General features: G+C 41.4%; 1 long non-coding RNA gene across 1 annotated transcript in view; it reads left to right on the top strand.

The window, feature by feature from the left end:
* The first annotated feature begins 1,011 nt into the window (after nt 1-1,011).
* Nucleotides 1,012-22,050, top strand: part of LOC132345122 (uncharacterized) — a 31,565-nt gene continuing 10,526 nt past the window's right edge. The window contains exons 1-3 of the long non-coding RNA XR_009494256.1: nt 1,012-1,099; nt 1,514-1,620; nt 2,610-2,790. This is a non-coding gene — a long non-coding RNA (uncharacterized lncRNA). The remainder of the gene's footprint in view (nt 1,100-1,513; nt 1,621-2,609; nt 2,791-22,050) is intronic.

Below are 22,050 nucleotides of genomic sequence, written 5' to 3'. Positions count from 1 at the left end.
CTAATAATTAAAATCTTAATGACATTGTTATTGACTCTAAAAAAAAAAAAAAAAGAATTGCAATCCTTAAACTTTTCAGTGTGATCTCACAGTCCAGTTCAAAGCATGGATTTCTTTTCTTTGGTGATTGTTAGGATTAAATTTTCTAGGTGTTTATTTCTTTATTTGTAGAATGAACCAATAATAGTTGTACAGCAGCCTTGTCGTCTTGAGTATGTATCATAATAAAGGAATATGGTAATGCCCTTTCTAAACCTGCCCACATACAGAAGTCTCTGGATGGGAGATGATGAATGCTGGCACAGTCTGTGTGCCCTCAGTCCTTGGAATTCCCAAGAATTCTATTCACTGGGATACAGTGTCAAATAAAGCCTGAAGGTCAAGGGCAAGTGTGATCCAAGGTGACTTCCTGGAAAGCTCAAGAAGTGCTGCAGATGAGGTGGGGCTGACGTGGGAAGCCCAGGTGTGGAACTGATTGCTGTTAGTAGGAAGGATGTGGGTGGGCACAGACCCAGGGAGGGGATCTTGTATGGGTTATCCTCACAGTTATAGTACCGTGAGCTCCAGCCAGCACAGTAGTAAATGCCCACATCTTCTTTTTCTATGAAATTTACCGTAAGGGTCGAAGTGAACATTTGAGCATCTTTTCTTGCCTCAATTTTGTTCTTCCCATCTACTTGATTTCGAGCTGCAGTTGTGGTTGAGGTCACATAAACCAGATGCTCCAAAGCCTGATTCTTTTTCTGCCGGTACCAGTAAACAATTTCTGATTCAAAATTTGTGCTCTCTATCTTGCAATGTATGTTAATACTTTTCTTTACTTCTGTGGAAAGGGAGATCTGGGCCTGCTCCACTTTTGATAACCCAAGTCCAGCTGCAAGTAAAAGAAGAGAATTTCTAATGAACTTCTGATAATGTAAGAAATATCCAAGAATTTCTTTGCTCATTCATCTAAAGTGAAATGACCAGGGAGTGACTCACAAGCCCAGAAGGATAAAAATGTGAATGCTTCCAGTGGTGACATCCTGTCCGCTGGGCTGTGTGCTCAAAGTGAAGGCAGGAAAGTGGGGACCTGGTGGCTGGACGCCCCACATCAGTGGTAAGAGGGCATGGCTGAATAGGGGGAGGAGAAGGAAGTAGCCAGACTAATGTGTTCTTGGGCTGTTAGTTTTGGTTGCAGGCTCCTCAGGCCTGAGTCTCCTGTGTCCTCTGGTCCTTCATTGGCTCTGCTGATCTCAAGATAAAACTAATGATTCCTGGAGGATTATTTGATATGACTGTGAGGGAGCCATGGAGGAATCTTGATTTCTGTAGAATGAAAATGGTTTCTGTTTTCCCAGGAGCTAGTATTTTCCTCAGCTTAGTATTTTCAAATGTTATGTGTTTAATAAACATTGACTTTTATGGTAGCAAATATTTAATGAGCTTTGTCTATCTGTTAGGCTATTTCTCTAAATGTTTTTCTTCTCACAGCAATCACACAATATTGATATTGGTAATTCTGATTTTGTAGATCAGGAAAATGAGGTTCAGAGGACCGATGTTACTCAACAAAAGTCACCCAGCTCTTAAGTGGGATGTGCTGGGAAAGATGTTCATTGAAAAAGTTCAGAGAAACAGGTAAAGATGAAAATAAAAATGCCTGTGATCAATATAGTTGATTCACTTCATTGAATCACTGTTTCTTACCTGTTTTGTGTTAGCTTCTGCTCATGCATCAATAAAATAATTAAAGATACCTGTGATCGTTTTACCAAGACCAACAACTGCTATCATTATGATGTCTTAACTTCTAGATTTCTCCCTTGAAATATATAGACATTAACTTGATATTATGAATTATAAATATATTTAAAAGCCACTCTATGTCTTATGATTGGAGCATTTATTCTATTTACATTTGAAGTAATTATTGATACATATGTACTTATTGCCTTTTCTTTAATAATTGTTTTATAAAGTTACTCAATGGTTCATTTTTGTTCTTGCCTTCTTCTTTTGCTGTCTTCCTTTTGAATTTATTAATGTCTTTAGTGTTGTGTTTGGATTCCTTTCTCTTTCATGTATTATCTTTTATAGATGTTTGGTTTGTGGCTACCATGAGTTTATATGTAGTAGTCTATATAGAGAATATTTTAAATTGTTTGTCTCTTAAATCAAACCCATTTTAACACCCTTTCATTTTTACTCCACACCCCCATGTTTACTGTTTCTTACCTGTTTTGTGTCCTTTTCTGTTGCATTTCTTCTTCTTCTTGTGAATGTAGACAATTTCACTGCTTTTCACTGTCTTAACCTTCTTCACAGCTTTATGGGTGCTTGACTTACCACTTTTACTGTATTATTTGCCTTTATCAATGAGATTCTTCCTTTTTTATTTTCATATTTCTAGTTGTGGCCTTTTCTTTTCTATGTAGAGATATTTCTGTATTATTTTTTTTTAAGTTGATTTGGCAGCACTGAACTCTTTTATCTTTTCCTTGTCTTTAAAACTTTTGATAGCTCCATCATATCTGAATGAAAGCTTTTTCTAGATGGAGTGTTTTTAGTTGTAGCTTTTTTCCTTTAATTATTTTAAATATATCATGTCACTCTCTTCTTGCCTATAGATTTTCTCCTGAAATGTCAGCTGAGAGCATTATGGGTTCAGACACTAATAAACTAGAGGAAGGATTCCACAATGATGCTTGCTGGCACCAGTTCCCCAAAACGGCCGCTGCCAGAGTCTGTGTCCTGTGGGCCCACTCCACTTGCTTCCTGCCTCTCTGGGAGGCTCACCGACATCAGCAGGTGACTCTGACCCAGGCTTCTTCCATATTACTGTGGCTGCCCTGTAAGATTCTGTGTGCAGTCTGTGTGAATGGGGTGTCTATATCCCACAGACCTCTGACTCTCCCAAAAGTAAGCCCTGCCAGCCTTCAAAGCCAAACATTATGGGGTTTGGTCATTCTAGTGCAGGACGCCCAGTCTGGGGAGCTCTATGTGGGGCTTGGTACTTGTGTTTCTTGGGGAGAATCTCTGCAATTGCTATTTTCCTCCTGTATGTGGGTCACTTATCCTGGCTTATGAGTCTTGTTTATACTGTTCCTTAACCCCTTCTATCCATCTTGCCGTAGTTTCTTCTTTATATCTTTATTTGTAGAAGGTCTTTTTTGATAGTCTTTGGGTCTTTCTCATCAACAGTTTCTCTGTAAATGGTTATAATATTGCTGTGCCCATGGGAGGAAGTGAAAACCCAGGATTTTCCTACTCTGCCATCTTCTTTGATCATTCTTTTTAACCTAGACTCATTTTCATGCCTTAGGACCAGGAAGTTTCATACAGTTAATTTATTTAAAACCCGTTTCTTGTCCATATGATTCTATGAACTTACTACCTCCTAACCAGGAGCACATAAAGGTAATTTTTATTTATTAAAAAAAGACATGTCCCCATGCAGAATTGGAAAAAGGAATTCTCCTGAGGCTAACATAGTCTGATGCTGTGGGTAAAGGGAAGCTGGCATGGGTTGGGATTCCAAATCTCTAGGCACCTTGAGTAGAGGTCAGTGGTAGAACATGTATAGGCTACTACTCTGCACATGTGTGAGATGTGGGAGCATCATTGTTGTGTATAATTGATGTATCTCCTCATTTTGACATTGAAAGAAGGCACTAATTACCAATGTAAAATAGTTTCCACTGTTTTAGAATGGTTCCTTGCAGGTTAGTTTAGTCCCTTTGAGTACATTCTTTATCTTTTTTGTTTTTCTCTCATCCTTCCTCTCATCCCCCAGATGGCTTCACTACACACAGGAGTGTGAATTCTTACAGTCATCCTCCCATCCCCCTTGTGTTCTCATCAGCTTCTAGCTCTTTGCCCTGCTGGTCTCTGGGATTTGGTCTCTTCCTCTGAATTGGCTGGTGTAAGAATCAGAACTTAACCTACCACTGTTGATTCTACATCTTACATTGCTTAAAATTACATAGTCTTGTTCAGTTCAGTTCAGTTCAGTCACCCAGTCGTGTCCGACTCTTTGTGACCCCATTAATCACAGCATGCCAGGCCTCCCTGTCCATCACCAACTCCTGGGATTCACTCAGACTCACATCCATCGAGTCAGTGATGGCATCCAGCCATCTCATCCTCTGTCATCCCCTTTTCCTCCTGCCCCGAATCCCTCCCAGCATCAGGGTCTTTTCCAATGAGTCAGTTCTTCACATCAGGTGGCCAAAGTATTGGAGTTTCAGCTTCAGCATCAGTCCTTCCAATGAACACCCAGGACTGATCTCCCTTAGGATGGACTGGTTGGATCTCCTTGCAGTCCAAAGGACTCTCAAGAGTCTTCTCCAACACCACAGTTCAAAAGCATCAATTCTTCGGCGCTCAGCCTTCTTCACAGTCCAACTCTCACATCCATACATGACCACAGGAAAAACCATAGCCTTGACTAGACGGACCTTTGTTGGCAAAGTAATGTCTCTGCTTTTCAATATGCTATCTAGGTTGGTCATAACTTTCCTTCCAAGGAGTAAGCGTCTTTTAATTTCATGGCTGTAGTCACTATCTGCAGTGATTTTGGAGCCCCCAAAAATAAAGTCTGACACTGTTTCCACTGTTTCCCCATCTATTTCCCATGAAGTGATGGGACCGGATGCCATGATCTTCGTTGTCTGAATGTTAAGCTTCAAGCCAACTTTTTCACTCTCCACTTTCACTTTCATCAAGAGGCTTTTTAGTTCCTCTTCACTTTCTGCCATAAGAGTGGTGTCATCTGCATATCTGAGGTTATTGATATTTCTCCCGGCAATCTTGATTCCAGCCTGTGCTTCATCCAGCCCAGCGTTTCTTATGATGTACTCTGCATATAAGTTAAATAAGCAGGGTGACGATATACAGCCTTGACGTACTCCTTTTCCTGTTTGGAACCAGTCTGTTGTTCCATGTCCAGTTCTCTTCTTGTATATCAATTGTATCTCAATAAATCTGGGAAAAATAGGCAAAATAAAAGAAGCAAAAGGGAGCTTGTTCTGGACACAACCGCTGTCACCTTCCATGGGTGGCAAATCTCATGGGTTAGTTTCAGTAGAAGAAGGACTACAGGTAACTACATGATTCATTTAGGAAAATAAAAATATGCTGATTATAAATTTCTAAAACATTATCGTCATTGCATATTATTCTGATTGTTTATTTAAGTCCAAACATGGAGTTTGGAGCCTTCATTATGTATCCCATCTATGATATTTCTTGGTAAATTAAATTCACAAAACACAGAAGATAGATGATTTTCTTAGACTTTTGTTCTCCACTAGGGAGAAGGGTCCTAGAGAAGAGTGTACAGAAACAGAACTCTCTAAGAGGTGCCCCAAAGACCTTCAAGCCATGACTTCTTGAGTGGCTACTCATTATGTCCAGAGCAGGCTCCCCTAGGTAGGGCAAAAGGTCTGGGTCAACCCATATTTGCTCACAAATGCCAAAGTATATCTTTATACAGTTAACAAACACTAAGGGGATTCACAGTGGCCCAATAGTGCAATTGAAGCAGCATAGACTATTTGTTTGGACTGATAACTGCCCTCACTAAGCATAAATCCCTTCTTCCATGAAACACACTTATTTGCAGAGTTTTTCTTAATGATAATCATGTGAGCTTCTGAACACGTATGATAAATTATCTAGCAGCCAGTGGGAGCTAAATGGTTATCAGGTCCATTATGTTCATTGTCAGTACCTTTGGCCCAAATTCTTCACAATGACTGAAAATCTGTGGGAAATTAAATGATGCACCTTGCCTTCTTTCTCTCTGAGATAATCAGGCCATTTCAACACTCATAGTCTCTAAATAGGAATCCACATCAACAGGAAATGATGTCAAAGTAGACATTTCAGGGCACAGTTACTAACATCTGGAGGGGTACAATCGATAGCCATCAGACTCCCTTTGCTCTTTTCTTTGATATGAGGTATAGACCTGAGAAGCACAGGAAATGCTGCAGGCTGAGGCTGAGGTTTAGTCAGGGCTGAGGTCTGGACTCAGGACCAAGGTTGCTCCACGTTGGGAAGGATGTGGTCACAGTCATGATAAGGGCTGTTTGTGCTCATTTTCTTGTCTCTAATGGTACTCTAAGGTTCCCAGGGGCTATTATATTAGGTCTTCATTTCATCTTCTTCTGTGAATTTTACAAACTCTATGGTTACAGTTCTTTAATCATAACCGACCCTGAACACGTTTTTTTTTTTTTTTTTTTTTAAGTAAATAGCTGATCTTCAAACTCCTGATTTGGTATCAGCATTTGTGTGTATATGGAAAGTTATATCTGGATACTCTACAGTGAAAACATATGTTCCTTCCTGCTATTAAATTACATATTTTCCTTTGCTTCCATTGGAATAGCATTTCCAACAAAAAGCAAAATAATCAAGAAATAAAAGATTACTTTTTCTTTGCTGGCATGGATAACTCTGTTGTCAATCAACTATACTTTTATTGAAGTAAGTATAGTTGATTTACAATATTATATTATCTTCAGGTGTACAATGTAGCGATTCAGTATTTTTATGGATTATACTCCATTTAAAGTTATTACAAAACAATAGTTCTATTTCTCTGTGCATTTGCTTATTTATTTTGTACACAGTAGTTTGTATCTCTTAAACCTATACCTATCTCTTGCCCCTCCCCACTTCCCTCTCCACACTGGTAAACACTGGCTTGTTCTCTATACTGAGAATCTTGCTATTGTTATATTCTTTTGTTTTACTTTTCAGATTCTACATATAAGTGATAACATAAAGTATTTCTCTTTCTCTGTCTGACTTATTTCACTGGAAGTTACTTTAAAAAAAAAAATGTTAGTCACTCAGTTGTGTCCAATTCTTTGTGACCCCATGAACTGTAACCTGCCTGGCTCCTCTGTCCATGGAATTTTCCAGGCAAGAATACTGGAATGGGTTGCTGTTTCTTCCTCCAAGGGATCTTCTTGACCCAGGGATCAAACCTGGGTCTCCTGCAGTGCAGGAAAATTCTTTACCATCTGAGACACCAGGAAAAAAATCCTAACCAAATCTAATAAATAGAGAAACAAATGTGCATACTCAGAGCAATATTCATAGATGAATATTTGTACTCATACATCCTGTCTACACAGGATGAGTGCCCAAAAAGGATGAGGAGCAGGTAGAAAAGAGGAACAGGAGGAGGAGGAAACAGCCTCCCAGGGTTTTAGTAAAGGAAACACATTCCTCCACAGGGTTAATCAGTATAAAAAGAATGTCCTCCTACGCCTTCATCTTTTGGCTCCTGGACTTAAACCTTCTGGCTATGAGTTAGATGTCACTGTATTTGGTCACTGGAGGAGAATGCAGTCAATCCAAGGTCACTGTCATGGAGGGAACCCTGATCTCACTCTTCTCCCACTTTCCAGTCTCGCAAACAACAACCAGAAATAAGACCATTAGTCTATTCATGAAGGTCTGACTAGTAAGGCATAAAGGAGAGTTAAGAGAAATGGAGAGTCAATCTGAAAGAGCAAAAAGAAGAAATCAAACATGTTCAAATAAGTGGGTTACCTTTACCCCCAGATAAGTAATACAGGTTGGAGAGTAGGAAGAAGGCCTCACCAAGCGTGTTTCATTTCACTTTCCAAAAAGCCACTAAGATCCCGTCCTTAACAGAACAGGATGTACCCCTGCTCCTTCAGTAAGAAAACAGGAAACCAGACAGGTGCTGAGAGAGTATCATTGAATTCTGTACTTTCTAACTGATAAACTTAATAGAGAGGAAGATGTGTTGTTTCCCCCCCCACCCCTCCCCTCTCCACCACCTCAGGGCTTCAAAATCCTAGTGCCCGAGGGAGGAATGCTTTGGTCAGGTGACACAGTCTTCATTTCTTTGAACTTCACATTCCATCTGGGCCAAAATTAAATGGAAATCAGCGAGCGAAGGTGCCCATTAGTGGACTCCATAGGGGTTAGTCTCCTGCATCAAGAGCAGGTTGGAGAAATGTGAAGAGTGGAAGTTGAGGAGAAAACAGAAAACCTTCGACAGAGTCCATCCTTTTTGCCCCTTAGTATCCCCTCATATCCTTGAACTGGCTGAGAAATCCATGCCCCAAAGAAGGGCACTCACAGAGTCAAAGCTGAAAGTCTATCTTCTCTGGGCTCTCCAGGTGAAGATCACGTGAGGCTGATTTTCTGGCAACTTTCTGTGAGAGGTAGAGGGTCACGTTCTCAGGCAATAGGAGTGCCAGCAACCTTGCAGACTGAAACACCTCTGTGCAGTGAAGTGTACAGTTCTTGCTCATCACTGCATCTGGACAAAACAGAAGTAAAGAAAGCAAGAATGTTGTTGTGAAAGGTTATTGCTGAACCACGAAAGATGGCAGGATTCTTGGCCTCCAGAGGAGAATTCAATCTGGAGCCAGAGACAAGGCTTGATCGCTCAGAGCTTTTGTGTAATAAAGTGTTTTTTTTTTTTTATTTTATTTTTAAACTTTACAATATTGTATTAGTTTTGCCAAATATCGAAATGAATCCACCACAGGTATACCTGTGTTCCCCATCCTGAACCCTCCTCCCTCCTCCTCCCCATACCCTCCCTCTGGGTCATCCCAGTGCACCAGCCCCAAGCATCCAGTATCGTGCATCGAACCTGGACTGGCGACTCGTTTCATACATGATATTATACATGTTTCACTGCTATTCTCCCAAATCTTATTAAAGTATAAAAGAGATAGAGAAAGCTTCTGACATAGACATCAGAAGGGGGCAGAAAGAATACCAGCCTGCTAGTTTTTAGCTGGATGTTATATAGTTACTAGCAGTCTGTTAATGAAAGAAAGGAATGTCTAAAAACTCAGAGAATGGCACCAGGCCCCTCACCCACAAGATGCATTTTGAGATAATCTTGGCACCAGTCATCTGGGCCATAAAATGACTGACTGGAGTCTTGTATAAAGGCAGATTACCATACAAATAGTTCCGTTTACATGAATTAGGAGAACAATGTATGAGGATAACATACTGGTTTGTCAAGTCAGTTCTGAGCCTTTACGTGGAACCCACTTGAAGACAGAGTTTAGGGTAAATGCATAGTATATTAACATACCTTAAGACAAACATTTCCATAAGAAAAATGTATTGGTTAGCTCAAAATTTGAGAAAAGTTAAGTTCAGGTGGAACCAGGTGTCATTATGGCAACACAGTATCTTAAGAGAAACCTCTTTTTAAATTTGTATAGAGAAGGAGAAAAAATATATCACTACTTTGTTTCCTCCTGCCACTTAAGAGAGAGATTAAAAAAAAAAAATGTCTGACATTTGCAGCCAATTTCCTCCGTTTGGAGACCCCTGGCCTTCCTGCCTGTTCCCTCTCAGTAGCATAGGGTTAATAAGACTGCATGGAATTCTCTGGTGGTCAAGTGGTTAAGACTCCTTGCTTTCAGTGCTGAGGGCCTGAGTTGGATCCCTGGTCAGGAAACTAAGGTCTTACAAGCTGCTGCTGCTGCTAAGTCGCTTCAGTCGTGTCCGACTCTGCCACCCCATAGACGGCAGCCCACCAGGCTCCCCCGTCCCTGGGATTCTCCAGGCGAGAACACTGGAGTGGGTTGCCATTTCCTTCTCCAATGCATGAAAGGGAAAAGTGAAAGTGAAGTTGCTCAGTCGTGTCCGACTCTTAGCGACCCCATGGACTGCAGCCTACCAGGCTCCTCCGTCCATGGGATTTTCCAGGCAAGAGTACTGGAGTGGGGTGCCATTGCCTTCTCTGAAGGTCTTACAAGCTACACGGCCAAAAAAAAAAAAAGACTGCATATTTTTGGCACTATCTGTACATTACAGTGTCTATAGTAAGGGGAAGAAAAGACATTTAAGCCCAATAAGCCACCCTGAGCATTAACATGGTCTCTCATTGCCAGATAGGCTCACTGTAAATCAGGAGAGAAAATAAGATTTTATTTTGTAAAGAACCAAAAGCTGCTGGAGGAGGGGGGATAAAAAGTGGTCAAGACAGAGCCTTTCTAACCATCAATTTTTAAATGTTGTCTCCAAGTGCTCAGTAGTTTCTGAGGTATTTTTAATATTATGAAATATGAGAATTTTTCTTAAAAATAAATTCTGAGCTAAAATTCAAAAGTAATAAAAGTTTTCTATTAGACCATATAGGAGCCACAGTAGTGACATAGGAAACAAGTATCCACGATCCCAAACTCCAGACATGATCACGACAAAGCTGTGCCCTTTCGTCTGCCTTGGGCTGATTCTCCAAACCCATTCTCAGGGTTGAAAGTAAAGTCACTCAAGTCAAAAAAGTCAATATGGATTTCCAGGTGGACCTAGCAATTTGCAGAATTGTGATTTTTCCAACTTGACTCTTAGGGAACACACATCACTTTTCCCACAGTGTTAGTATGTGTGAGGAGTTGGTAATACATGATATGTTACAGAAAATACTGATTTTTAAGGTTTTCCTAGACTTTTGCTGCTCTTCAGTTGCTAGTTGTGTCTGACTCTTTGTGACCCCATAGACTGTAGCACATCAGGCTCCCCTGTCCTTCACTATCTCCCGCAGTTTGCTCAAATTCATGCCCATTGAGTCAGTGATGCTATATAACCATTTCATCCTCTGCTGTCCCCTTCTCCTTTCCCAGCATCGGGGTCTTTTCCAGTGAGTCAGATCTTTGCATCAAGTGGCCAAAGTACTGGTACTTCAGCTTCACCATCAGTCCTTTCAGTGAACATTCAGGGTTGATTTCCTTTAGGACTGGCTGGTTTGATCTCCTTGCAGTCCAAGGGATTCTCAAGAGTCTTCTCCAGCACCACAATTTGAAATTATTAGTTCTTCAGCTCTCACATTCAGCATTAATTAGATAATACTACATTGGTTCTACTACTTACAGTCACTGTGAATCACCCGCTTCTGGTATAAGAAGAAGTTAAATCAAAATCATCAGGAGATTTCATGTATCCATCTATAGAAAATCCCCATCCACCCACTAGGTAATGCAACTGCTGCTGCTAAGTCGCTTCAGTCGTGTCCGACTCTGTGCGACCCCAGAGATGGCAGCCCACCAGGCTCCCCTGTCCCTGGGCTTCTCCAGGCAAGAACTCTGGAGTGGGTTGCCATTTCCTTCTCCAATGCATGAAAGTGGTAATGCAAACACCTCAATGATAACGGAAATATAGACCTCATTTCAACAGACATTAATTGAGCCACTTCTGTCTTCGGTACTGTTCATCCTTATAAAGTGCTTTCGGTGTTCTATGGATCAGGCTGGTTTGCCTCTGGCTGGTTTGCCTTTGATATGTGTGGCCAGTGTCCTTAGTGAAGCTCACATTGGTCTAGAGAAGAGCAGGAGGCGTAAGTGACTCCGCGTATAGACTTGTGCCCCTACCCACATAGGGCTTGTTGGTCCATGAGCAAGCCACTGTTATTCTCACCTGTGTGCACCCTTTATCGAAACTGATTTGGGATGGCTTCTCATGGGATTTTCTTTGTATCTAGCTAATCTATCTTTAAACTGTAGGTCAGCCGCACTATGACCAACGTGGTGCTAAGCCCTAGGTACAAAGCCCTGGCGGGGGGTGGTGGGGGTGGTGGTGTGTGTGTTCCTATAGATGCTCTATAAGGACCACTATTCTACAGGTGAGGAAATAGACTATAGCAGGGATCCACTTAAATGTCAGAGCCCAGGTCAGACCTAGGTCTCTCTAATACAAGAGACCAAAGTCTTCACCACCTGGCTAGGCCCTTTGTGTAGACAAATAATTGTATTCTATTGAAAAATCAGAAAACATAAGAGCTATTTGAGAAAACAAACCTAAGAATTATTTATCCTTCAATTCTTTTAACCAGAGCAAGTCTACTTTCATCGTTTTACCTAAGTAAAATCACATTGGAAGAAGACAAAGATCTTATTTGTTTTGTCACAGCAAAACAACACAAATTATAAACCATGAGCTGAGCTAGAAGTTACCGGAATTCCTGAGAGGTTTATAACCGTGAGAAGTATTAATATTTAATTTGAGGACTATCATTTCACTGGGGACTGGCAGCCCAGTGGCAGAGAGGGGTGCTACAGCAATGACCTCTAGATATGACAGGGCATATGACATTCTCAGTGTCTGCTGTGCACAATGCCTGGCTCAGAGTGTCAGTCAAACACGTACTGTGGGATAGGTGGAATCTTCAGTAGTTCAGAAAATGAACTACTCCCCACGCTCCAATCCAAAGTAAACTTTGACTTGAACTCAGTAAGTAGCAGCATCTATAAGTTTTGTGCAAAATCAAATATTGCCATTCCAGGCATGTGTTTGATATATTTATCCTTGTAGTCAGCCCTGCTTGTGGCTAGATCATCATGTGTTTGTTACATTTTAGCTTCCAGGCTGAATAAGTAACATTTAATCTAATATGGCAGAAAGTGAAGAGGAACTAAAAAGCCTCTTGATGAAAGTGAAAGAGGAGAGTGAAAAAGTTGCCTTAAAACTCAACATTCAGAAAACTAAGATCATGGTATCTGGTCCCATCACTTCATGGGAAATAGATGGGGAAACAGTGGAAACAGTGTCAGACTTTATTTTGGGGGGCTCCAAAATCACTGCAGATGGTGACTGCAGCCATGAATTTAAAAGACGCTTACTCCTTGGAAGGAAAGTTATGACCAACCTAGATAGCATATTCAAAAGCAGAGACATCACTTTGCCAACAACGGTCCGTCTAGTCATGGCTATGGTTTTTCCAGTGGTCATGTATGGATGTGAGAGTTGGACTGTGAAGAAGGCTGAGCGCCAAAGAATTGATGCTCTTGAACTGTGGTGTTGGAGAAGACTCTTGAGAGTCCCTTGGACTGCAAGGAGATCCAACCAGTCCATTCTGAAGGAGATCAGCCCTGGGATTTCTTTGGAAGGAATGATGCTAAAGCTGAAACTCCAGTACTTTGGCCACCTCATGCGAAGAGTTAACTTATTGGAAAGTACCCTGATACTGGGAGGGATTGGGGGCAGGAGGAGAAGGGGACGACAGAGGATGAGATGGCTGGATGGCATCACCGACTTGATGGACATGAGTTTGAGTGAACTCTGGGAGTTGCTGATGGACAGGGAGGCCTGGTGTGCTGCAATTCATGGGGTCGCAAAGAGTCGGACACAACTGAGCGACTGAACTGAACTGAATCTAATATCTACAATTTTAATCAAAGGAGATAAGTGGATGAGAAAAAAAATGTAATGACATACAAATCATACAAAAGATGTCACATGGACTTCCCTGGTGGTCCAGTGGTTAAGGCTCTACACTTTCATTGCAGACAGGTTTGATCCTTAGTCAGGGAACTAAGATCCCACATTCCATGTGGTGCAGCCAAAAATTAATTAATCAAATTTAAAAAGGAGTCACAGATAGTATGGTCTATATATCTTGGCAGAAAATAAAACAGTGTGTTGTGGAGGTTGACTCAGATGAATAAACATGGGTGCCCTGGGAAAGCCTTTTGGAGAGCAAGACGATTCCTGAAAACAGGATCCTGGTTATTTGCAGGTACTTCGTTTTTTTTAATTTATTTTTTAATTGGAGGAAAATTGTTTTTCAATGTTGTGATGGTTTCTGCCATACAACTGTGCAAATCAGCCATAATTATACATATGTATACATAATTATACATATATAAATACATATATACATTACATATATGTATAATTGTATACATGAACCTCCTTCCCCTCCCCCCACCCCACCCCCATCCCCTAGATCATCACAAAGCATCTGGCTGGGCTCCCTGTGTTATATAGCACAAAGCTTCCTCTTTGAGAAAATGTGGGATTTGGCAACTTCACAGAGTCACCCACATAAAAGTTTACCTAGAAAACTGCACAGAAGCATACAGGTGGTAACTGTGGTTTCCTAACTCACGATAGTGAATGAAAACCCAAGGATCATTTATTGAATGACGTGACTGTAATGTCTTCTACCGTGCACATCCCAGAGGGCACAGTAATAGGTGGCAGAGTCTTGTTCCCCTACATTGTAAACAGTGCGGGTCGATGTAGAAGTTTCGGGTATCATATCTGCCTCAAACTTGCTCAACAGAATGCCTGATTCCGTTTTGATGGCGTTGTTAGAGAAAATGTGTAGCAGGCGCTGTATGGCTTAACCAGGTCTTTCTTGATACCAATATACAGATGTGGTAGAAATTGTTACACCAGACACCATGCACTCCAGGCGGGCTGTTCTAGACAGCTTTTTGGTACTGGAAATTTGAGGTTGTTCTAGATGACCTGTACAATACACACACACTGGGGGGAGAAAAAAAAAAGAGGAGAATAAATAAACCAGAAAGTTGGAGTTTTTTTAAGGGACAAAATTTAGAGAATATTGGTCAAAGGAAATTGGGGGAAAAGAACAACTTACAAGCCCTGAGGACAATCAGAGTTAACATCTGGAACAGTGACAGCATGTCTGCATTAACAGTGTTGTCCTTCAGGACAGTCTGCAAGCATTGCTGAAAATGGTTTAACACCATTAGGGCTTGGCTGAGTCCATCAAGTCAGACTTCCCATTGGTGTGTGTGAACATGACTCTTGCTTTATTGTGAAGGAGTGTCTTCACCACACACTAGCACATCCTTTCCATATGAAGACAGTAAGTAGTTCAAGGACTTCCAGCTTAGTATAGACCACACAGATGGCCACCTTAGAAATCGGATAGGAATCATTTTCCAAACTTGATTTATGAATCTGCCATTAGGCACAAGACATTATGCTAAGTTCTTTGGGTGTAATAAAGACGCAACAGAAACAGAGCAGGACCCTATGGTCCTTGTCACCCCAAGTCCTCTGCCTGCCTTTGGTCTGAAAAAACCTTAGCATAAGAATAAATTTAATTATGGAAATAAACATGCAGACACAAAGAAAAAGAAAGGAGACCAAATAATAGTTTGGTCATTAAGCATAGTCAAGGGCATTTAGTTCCTTCTCAAGGGCTATAGGTAATATTCTGAGCCCTATCCTGTGAGCTCTTATAGAGACTGAAATCCCCAACAGCTGGAGAAGTTAATCACCTGATGACCAGACTGTAACTGAATTGATCCTGTAGCTGAAGATTAACTGTACCTAAAACAATCAAGAAGACGCTGGTCAGATCACTGATGACCGATTGTAAGATGACAGGGCTGACTGTGCTGTTTCGGCATGTAGCCTCCCTCTGTCTATGAAAGCTCTTGCTCCCTGATTGTCAGGTGGGCTGGGGGATTGGCCTTTGGACAGGTATTCTCCCTTCCCACTCCTCACCCCTGTTTTTCAGCATCCAAAACAAAATGAAAATTTCTCTCCATCAACCTTGTTTCTTTATTGGTTAGAAGCAGCGGGACTCCACTTTTGGTTACACAATGACAGAACATCTGACTATGGAGAGCTGTCTAATGGGGAGATGGGGTGACTTAATGGTATGATCTTAATATTTATTCTCTCTTTTCTCCCACTGTCTTTCACAGAAGAAATTCTCCGTAACTCCAGAGTGTTGTCAGGTCAGAATTGGTGGGGGAAAAAGGAGGATAATCTGGCTTGGGTTCTGCATCACTGGGCTCATTGAGAACTCCTGTAACCATCTTCGGTTCATCAATATGCTTACATCTGCTCAGTTACCCACATACCTATACCATATGGTACTCACTGACCACTTCGGGGTCTTAAGACTCCATTCCAGTTTGTTTGCTTCAATTTAAATTTCAGGTTTGTGTCTTCCCTCTTGGCTACCTGAACAATATATCTCTACCAAATCCCAGTATCTCTTCTGTGAAACAAAACTTCCCCTCTCTGGATTCCTGAGTTTCCTTTCAGTCTTTTTCTTTCTCTATGCCTTGGGTTAGAGGCATTTCATCTGTTTAGTGTGTTTTTAAGAAATTAAGGGTTTAGTCTCTGGATTCTTTGAAGATTTCTGCCGGGGACCAGCCCCGGCTGATCCAGGGTATTCGAAGGAGAGACGGCATAGGCGAGGATCAGGATACAATAGCTTAATTAAATATTAATTAAAGATATAAAGAGTAATAGAATAAGGATAGCTCAGTAGGAAAATTCAGTGGAGAAAAGAGGCTGAGTAGCTTGGTTTACGCGGGAGACCAATAAAACTTCAAGACAAGAAGTTTGCACCACTTACGTAGGCCGCAGGCGTCCTTCCGTTCTCCCGAAGGAGAGGAGACACTGAGGCCTCCCCGGTCGGATCTTAGAAGCCCAGGCATAATTAGTAAGCATGGTGGGTTCCGCGCTCCAGATGGAGACTCAACCAGAGTGAGAGAGAGAGCGACATGGGGAGACCAGTATTTCGAGAAACTGATCCCAATTCTTTATTTTCCAGAGTCTGTTTTTATACACTAAGATGTTATACAAAAGTCACGTGGGGACAGCAGTCCTGACTTTTATTAAAGTCAGGTGCTTCACACAAATGTATACAGAGGTCTTAGGGGTGTTACATCATCTTCTGGCCAGGGGGGCCTGCTGACAATTTACGACCCTCTCCTTGTGACAGCGGTCAGTCAATCAGGACACTTATTTCTCCAGGGCTGATTATTCTCAAAACAGACGCCACCCAAATAAAGTTACATTCCTACAGGGTGAGGGTGTAGTGGGTTTTAGTTAAGGAAAGAATTTACTTAGCCTAAGGTCTAACGTGATTAATATCAAAGGTTAATTCTATATATTCATTAATGTGTGTAAGGGCAGGGGATATGGAGACTTAGCAACAAACATTGGCTCAACAAATGAAAAACCCTTCACCAACACAATTTCTAATTAGCCCATTATACTTATACTAATAGTTTTCTAACTTTTCTAAGGAACCTGTTTTTAGAAGGTTTAAAGCATCTTGTGCCTCTCACGGTTGGGAGGCTGTGAGCGATCACATGTGGCCGGACAAGCCTGTCAGGCAGGCCAGAGAACCTTCAGAGGAGTTTGTAGGTTAAAACACTCTTATCACGCCCAGGAATTATTATAAACTGGAGCTCTTAAGTTAACTCCTTCTCCAAAAGAGGTGGTGGGGGACAGCCCCCCGTAAAGTCAGAGGTGTAGGTGAGCACAAAGTAGTAAAGTAGGCAGGCTCTGGTTATGGGGGTAGATGCTCGAGGATTTCCAGGGGGACTCCTGAGGCTCGATCCCGCCTTTGCGTATGTCGAGCCTCCTTCCTCATGACCTTTGCCATGGGCGGAGTACCTCACTCTGGCCCCCAACAGATTTCATTTTAAAGTGACAGGCTCTGATGGGTTCAGAGGAAAAGAGGTGAAGCTGCTGGATCATACTGAATCCACGTGGCTGTCAGCCTTCCCAACTTCCTTGTCAAAGTGAATGACCCAGTAACAGGGCTCTGCTTGGGGCCTGGCTCTCTGGACAGACAGCAGTGTAATCCCATAAACAGTGAGCTGAGAGAAAATGGTCCTTCTCAGGATGGAAGCACCAAAAGGGGATGTTTGGAGAGTCTGACATGAGACCCTGTGATTCTGTGAGGCTATATTGCTTTGGAAAAGATAGAATGACTGCTGGAGTCCAAAATCTGCCACTTGAAGGATATGTGTCCTTGGGCAAGTCATTGCAAATGAGAATAACAATGCTTACTCTGGATACATTATTCATCCTGTGCCAGGGACTATGACAGACTGTTTGGGTTTAAATAAATACTATCTAAGTTGGTCTTAAGTACAATTTAATTCTTATACCATTTTAATCCTTGTAATAATACTTCAAATTGGTTATATTCAATCACATTTGATGATGTAAGAGTCAGAATGTTAAAGAGTTTTGTCTTCTCAGGGTCATTTAAGAAGAAGGTAATGGAGCCTGGATTCAAACCCAAGTCTAACAAATTACAAAACCCATGCCACCATCTATTCAATAAATAAATAAACATATGTGATTTCTTTTTAAATTATAATATGCAAGAGACCACGAGGAAAATCTCAGAAAGATTATAGAAATTTAAGAATAGCCTTCACACACCAGTGCACAATGAACATAAGATATACCTGAGGAACCCAAGTTCATTAATGTGATGGACCCCAAAAAGTAAAAGAAATTTCTTCTAGCACTTTTGTGTTAATACCTGATGGCCTTTTTAAAAGACTAATTTTCTTAAGGTCATAACAGAAATCACTGATCCATTAAATGACAACAAATACCCTTTTTGAATGTGAAACATTGTACATATTTATCCCTTCTTTGCAAGCATAAAGATGGTGTTATTTATGCCCAATATGCAGATGAAACAGAGGCTTAGGGAGGTGAAGTAACTTACTTGAGGTTGCCTAGGGAATAAAAACACACCAAGAATTTGAGCCAAGTCAGCCAGTCTCCAGAGCCTGCGCCCGAAGAAATCTGCTTGGCAGTTTGTGATTCAGGAATTAATTTCTCTCCTCACTGGACTGTTTCATGTTAATGCAAATTGTGATGTTGCTGTACATCTGATTTGCTTTCAATTCATGCTTCCTGCTTACAAAGTTCAGTATTTGATGGATTCACTTATACTAACCTCTAGCGCCCCCTCCTGGCCATGAGAGGTTTGTCACACAAGTTGGAGTCTCCTGCCTTGTAACCCCAGAAAGTGATTAATAGCAAAAGACTTGGTGTCTGAATGAAAGGGCCCTGGAATGCAGGGCAGGAAACTTGTTTTTCCAATTGTTTTCCCCATGTTTCCAGCCCATTTCTCCAGCCTCGAAATGAGGAGAGAGGGTGATGTTTTTGGTCTCATCTGGTTCCAATGATTTGTGATTCTGAACTGAATTAACACTCCGGATATTGAAATAACAGGTTAGGCAGGATGAAAAATAGTGAAGCTTATCACTTTGGTTTTGATCCCATAATAATGCACATTGCTTACTTCCTCTTGACTTAATACGGCTGTAGAAAATTATTCTGAGTAGTTTGCTTCACAAAAAGCCATTAAGTGTGATGTGAGGGTATTTATAGCTACTGACTTTGTTACCCAGCCTGACTCCTACCCTAGGCACTTCCTCCAGCAAACTCATTCTAGGCCAGTGCAAAGGAAATGTTCAAACATCGCACCTAGAGAAGGTGCAAACATTGACGCTTGGAGAGAGTCCTTGTGCACACATACATGCATACACATAGACACACAGGTACGTGTGTTCAACTACAGTACATACATAAAGTACACACATAAAGCTGAATCGTGCTGATTCTCTTAGGTACTTGGTTCTGGCTCTGTCAGGAAACTAAAAGTGAAGACTTTTAGTAAATCTAAATATGCATAAAAATAGAATTCTCTTGGGGATATTCAGGGTTTTTTTTTGTTTGTTTTTTTTTTTTTGCCATCTGTCTGTACCACTCACATCCTTCAACTTTATTTTTAATTTTAATGTGTTTTTTGGAAGGAAAGTTATGACCAACCTAGACAGCATATTTAAAAACAGAGACATTACTTTGCCAACAAAGGTCCATCTAGTCAAAGCTATGGTTTTTCCAAGAGTCACGTATGGATGTGAGAGTTGGACTGAAGTAAGCTGAGCACCGAAGAATTGATGCTTTTGAACTGTGGTGTTGGAGAAGACTCTTGAGAGTCCCTTGGACTGCAAGGAGATCCAACCAGTCCATCCTAAAAAAGATCAGTCCTGAGTGTTCATTGGAAGGACTGATGTTGAAGCTGAAACTCCAATACTTTGGTCACTTGAAGTGAAGAGCTGACTCATTTGAGAAGACCCTGATGCTGGGAAAGATTGAGGGCAGGAGCAGAAGGGGATGACAAAGGATGAGATGGTTGGATGGCATCACTGACTCAAATGGACATGAGTTTGGGTAAACTCCGGGAGTTGGTGATGGACAGGGAGGTATGGCATGCTGCAGTCCATGGGGTCCCAGAGTCAGACATGACTGAGCAACTGAACTGAACTGAACTGAACTGAATATTTTCTGGTTTTTAAAAACCAAAAAGATTATCAACATACTTCGTATGCCTGTTTCTGAGAAACATAGTAGTTAACTACGGTTTGGAAAGTAGCTTGGCTAAAAACTATCTTCTTATACTTTTTCTCACTTTCAAATCCCTGAGCTCCCAAGGCTTGTGCCTGACTCCAGTGTATGTTTCTAAATGCAGGAGTGTCCTCCTTCTGGATTTGCTTTCATCACCATGTAGGAGAGCATTGCCTTGAAGGGGAAATCAACTTCATGACTAGTGCACAGTGCCAGGGCCAGCTAGATGTTAATTAGCAGCCAGTGAACACAAATTTTCTCTGAAGAAGGAAAAAAGCCACACTTTCCTCAACCAATAAAGAAAATGAACAAATTGCCTTTGAGTTACCCTGACCTTAATTTACCAGTTGAAGCCACTCTTGAAACTGAGGGGGGAAAAAAAAGAAATTGAGGGGAGACAGGTTGTTGAAAATTAAGCTCGAATATGAGGTTTTGATGGTTTATCTTGGAATTAGCATTCTCTGAGTGCCTCCATGGTATGTATTTTCTGATTGCTTTTTGCTTATTTTTTAGCCTTAGTTCTCATTTGTGTGTGTGTGTGTGTGTGTGGTATTTCTCATTAGCACCATTAATTTGTATTAGTCATGTTACTTAGTTTTACGTATTTGTTATTTACTTTATTCTTTTTCTTCCCCTTCTTATTCGAGTTCCTCCATAAGATGCTCAATCTGTTTGATGATTTCCTTTGAGCTTATGTATCTGTGAAAACTAGAGTATCGTTTATGAAGAATGTATTTTTGCACTGATATAAATGGCACAGCAACCTTACCTGCCTGTGTTTGTACATCTGTCTGCCCACCTGGCTTACTGTTCACAGCTTTCAGCCACTGTGCTGTGTTCATCCATCCCCCAGCGACTGGCGCGTCACCTGCTGCCCCCTCCTGGCCACTCACGGTTTTGCAGTGACTGACAGAGGCTCTCTTAAGTCAGTGTCAGTAATTCCACCGGTAACCCCAGGGTTGGTGGTCCCAGGAAATATACATACACATGTTCTCTACATAACACCAGTGCCATGTTAACTGATGCTTTAATTTTTACCAACATGTTGGCTACCAAGCAGGATCTGGTTGCTGCTGCTGCTGCTGCTAAGTCGCTTCAGTCGTGTCCGACTCTGTGCGACCCCATAGACGGCGGCCCACCGGGCTCCCCCGTCCCTGGGATTCTCCAGGCAAGAACACTGGAGTGGGTTGCCATTTCCTTCTCCAATGCATGAAAGGGAAAAGTGAAAGTGAAGTCGCTCAGTCGTGTCCGACTCTCAGCGACCCCATGGTCTGCAGCCTACCAGGCTCCTCCGTCCATGGGATTTTCCAGGCAAGAGTACTGGAGTGGGGTGCCATTGCCTTCTCCAAGGATCTGATTAGTCTATGAGATTATTAGCACTAATCTGATTATTAGGAAGCTGAAGTTTTCTTTTTATGCCTGGTACTTGAGTGTCGCCTTCAGAGCTTTGCCAATTCAAGTCGTTTAGACAGAGCAAAAAGAAGGGTGGCTAGAGAGGGGCAAAGCCTCCGTTGGAGCTAAGCTGCCAAGGCAATTGTCTGGCCCTGCCATTCGCTGTCTGTGTGACTTTGAAGTTTCTTTATATCACTCACTGTACCTTAGCCTTCTCATTTACAAAAAGAAAAAACAGCAACTACTTCACAGATTAGTGAAGATTAAATGAATTAATACTTGCAGAACACTTAGGAGGGTGTCTGGCAAATAACAGACATGCAATAAATATTAGCTATTATATAGTAATAGATGTTATATTATTATACTGTATGTTATTATAGAATAATAGTATATTATTATACTTAATATGACTATTTCCAGTGATTTATGGGCTTCTCTGGTGGCTTAGATGGTAAAGCGTCTGACTGCAATGCAGGAGACCTGGGTTCGATTCCTGGGTCGGGAAGATCCCCTGGAGAAGGAAATGGCAATCCACTCCAGCACTCTTGCCTGGAAAATCCCATGGACGGAGGAGCCTGATAGGCTACAGTCTGTGGGGTCGCAAAGAGTTGGACATGACTGAGCGACTTCACTTCACTTCATGAATATTGTAAATATAATGATAAAAAACATAATTAAGTTACTAAAATTAGACTATACTGTCACTATTAT

Source organism: Bos taurus, chromosome 4 (genome assembly GCF_002263795.3).
Source record: "Bos taurus isolate L1 Dominette 01449 registration number 42190680 breed Hereford chromosome 4, ARS-UCD2.0, whole genome shotgun sequence".
In the NCBI taxonomy this organism is placed as follows: Eukaryota; Metazoa; Chordata; class Mammalia; order Artiodactyla; family Bovidae; genus Bos; species Bos taurus.
This window is presented reverse-complemented; position numbering and strand designations above follow the sequence as displayed.